Genomic DNA, 3,759 nt, shown 5'->3' with positions numbered 1-3,759 from the left:
GTGAAAATATATTGGGTATGGGAAAAAGTTCGTGGCGATTTTTTAGTAAAATTAAAGTGCTTTTCTTAGAGTATTGAAATTTATTTAAACCAAATATGCTCCATTATTTTCTATAATATTTTGCCATTTTTGGGGCAGAGCCATAATTCCATCGCGATAGAACTTCTGTGGTTTCTGATCGAAAAACTGCTTCAAGTGATTTCCACAGACCTTTTTGCTGGCTTTACATCATTAAGAGAGTTCTGCAGAGATCTAAACAAATGATAGTCTGAGGGTGCTATGTCAGAACTATACGGTGAATGCATTAAAACTTCCCAGCCAAGCTCTTGCAATTTTTGCCGAGTCATCAAAGTGTGGTCGTGATAAAAGACGACACCTCTCCTATTGATTAATTCTGGCCGCTTCCTCTCAATTGCTTGTTGTAATCTCTGCAGTTGTTCATAGTAGAGTTCAGAATTAATTGTTTGATTGGACGGTAACAACTCATAGTGAACAATTCTCTTCCAGTTCCATCACACACACATCACCTTCTTCCTCGTCAATCCAGGTTTTGCGATTACTTGCGTCTTCTTTCCTTTCTTTATCCATGATCTTTTTCTAGTGGGATTGTCCTAGGTGATACATTTTTCATCACAGTTATTATTCTCTTCAAAAATGGCTCAATTTCATTCCATTTCAGTAACGTATCACAAATGTTAATTCAGTCCATCATGTTCCTAACATTCAACTCGTGAGGAACCCAAACATCGAGCTTCTTTTTGTATCCAGTATCTTTTTGTGTAAATGATTTAAAACTGTTTTGTAATGCCTAATTCCCTGGCAATCTCCACAGTGCTCACATGCTTATCACGTTCGACTTTTACCAAGATTTCATCGGACTTTTCAGTGATTGTCGACCGGAGCGAGGTTCTTTCATATCGAAAGTTCCAGCACGAAAGCGAGCGAACCATTTCCGTGCTGCTGATCTTGATAGATTTTGATATCTTCACCATAAATAGCGCAAATTTTTTTACAAGCCTGTGCAGCATTCTTGCCTTTATAGTAGTGATACTGCAAAATGTAGCGAATTTTTTCCTTATTTATTTCCATTTTCAAAATAAAATAACTTTTGATCCACTTCACCGATTTCAATCTTTTTCGGCTTAAAACAAAGGTTAAAATGTCACTTTTTAAACGCACGTCTAATGTTGCCGATGCGATTAGTAGTTGCCGACTGCTGAGCATTTAATGCCATCTAGCGGGAAAAACGCCACGACAAACTTTTTCCCCCACTCAAGGTGAACCATTCCGGTGGATACACAGTTGTTCAAAAATAGGGGACCAATCAGCTTTTACCCAAGATGCAAAATTCAGTATGGCCAAGTGATGCCATCGTATGTGTTGTATCGTCGTATCTTAGAAGTCAATAATGCCAAATGTCAATATGCCAAATTGTTTCGTAAAAAATTGCAAAAGTCGCACAAATTATGTGTTTAATAATTAATTATGCGTTTAATAAGAATGTAAAGTATCTCATTCTCTCAAAGATCAAGAGTTGCGATTGAAATGATTGGAGACTTGACTACTCGCAGAGACTTAAATTTCGCAAAGATGACAATTTTAAGATTACGTATGGTAATAACTACTATTTCCATTAATTTCAAAAATTACATTAAAATTAAATTGTTTCTAACATAAAAAATAAAATCATAAGCGTCTCCGCTTGGGTAACAACTGATCGATTGGTCGAAATTTTAAGCCATACCTTCAATGCTATTGTGCGCAATGGTTCATCTTTGTATTTCCTTATATATTTCCATCATGGATGAATGTTTTTTTTCTGTTTTATTAGATTGTCCGGAAAGTTCGTGCCGATGATGAAGGAAAATTGAAACGCAGAAGATTTAAATTTTAGTATACATTTATTAAATTATATAGGTTAATCGGCACGAACTTTCTGAACAACCCAATAGGTTCTGATTGGTTTTGATTGGTTCTGCTCTTATTCCGTGTTACGCTATTCCGCTGTATTGCTGGATTCACCCTGATTCCGATGATACGAAGCAAAATCCTGTTTTCTTGGTTGCAGAGCGTACGACGCACGTCGGAATCAGGATGAACTAGTATGAATCCAGCATATGGATAGGCATGTTTAATGTTTTTTTTTCGTGCCGATGCTCGACGCTCATTTTGGAGTCAAAATAAGTCACGTGATAGGAACTAACAAAAATCAAGCGTCCAATTTTGATCACGACCTATTATGAAAATGATATACGCTGAAAATGAGCGTCGAGTGTCAGCATGATAAGGCATCTTTAAGGGTAAAATCACGGTGTGGAATTAGACGGAATAGAAAATGTGTCATTGGCCTAGTTTCCACCGAAGGTTTAATTCAGAATGTAAGAACCAACTACAGCATTCCCCTGTCATTCGACTGTAACAGGGAAATATAATAATAGGGAAATACTCGACTGTAGTTGGTTGGTTCTTACATTCTGATATGGATTAAATTCCGCACTTTTCCATCACGCAAGTTTTGTGTGCTATGTTCACATGGTGCGTCAAAGATGCATCCCAGGATGAATATAATTTAAACATTATTAACTTTATGTTAATAATTTGCTTATTAAAATAAAATATAATTTAAAAAATTGTAAAAATCATTATCAATGTTATAGTATTTAATATTTTACAATTAATATTTACAATCTCGTAACATTTTATTTAACTGTTTTAATGCACTATCATTTTTATATCATAGTAAGCGAATTTATTAAAATACTAATAATTTCATTGGTCAACCTTTAATAAATTTGCTCACTTTTGTAATTTCACCTTGTTTGTAGATACAGAATCGACCATTTTCTCTTACAGACCAGTATAAGTCAGGAACAGTATAAGTAAGGAACAGTATAAGTCACAATTGATCAAAATTGACTCTTGATGTTCGTCAATTTCTATCACGTGACTTATTTTGATGCCAAAAATGAGCATCGAGCATTGGCAAGAAAAGGTACCTTAATGCAACTCTTAAGCTGGTTCTACATCGCAGCGTCACAAGCATTGTCGTTCAATCAGAGTCGAATTAGCTTGATGTTTATTTGACCGTAATGCTTGCGATGTTGCGATGCGACTATTGTAGAACCAGCTTTATTAGGCCAGCTACGATCCATTTGATGCTACGAATGCTTCGAAGCATTTGATTGATCAGTTAATAAAATTCTTTTTTCCGATTGGTTAATCAAAAGTTTCAACAAATTTTGTTGAAAAATGTCGTAAATGGACCGCACCTTAGGAATTATACTATCGCCTTTTATCGGCCTAGGTATTTGTCATGTTCTCCTAACAATTTTTGTTTGCAATTGAGAGAAATAAAAGTACATTTCTATTTAGGTCCTTTTTCCGGCAATTAGTTTTTTCATGTAATATTGATCGTAATAAAGAAGTATTGTAACATGTAACTTCTTGAAAATATTACATAAATTCATTTGATATTGTACTTTGTGTATAATAAAAAAACAAATTATTTTAATTTTTATTAATATCAAAATTTCATAATTAGGCCTTTATTCCGTCCATCCTCTCGACATGAGCCAATTGTGTATACGGCCAGAAAAAAATGTTTCATATAATTATATATAATTATGTATAAAATATGTCCATATATATATATATATAAAACAGTTTTTCTCGGGATGTTATCTTTTATTTAATAACATTAAAAAATTTTTGAACTTAAACAAAAAATTTCGAAATTACCGTAAAGTGATAAGAGCATTT

This window comes from Atta colombica, unplaced genomic scaffold, assembly GCF_001594045.1.
Source record: "Atta colombica isolate Treedump-2 unplaced genomic scaffold, Acol1.0 scaffold13, whole genome shotgun sequence".
NCBI classification, from domain to species: Eukaryota; Metazoa; Arthropoda; class Insecta; order Hymenoptera; family Formicidae; genus Atta; species Atta colombica.
This window is presented reverse-complemented; position numbering follows the sequence as displayed.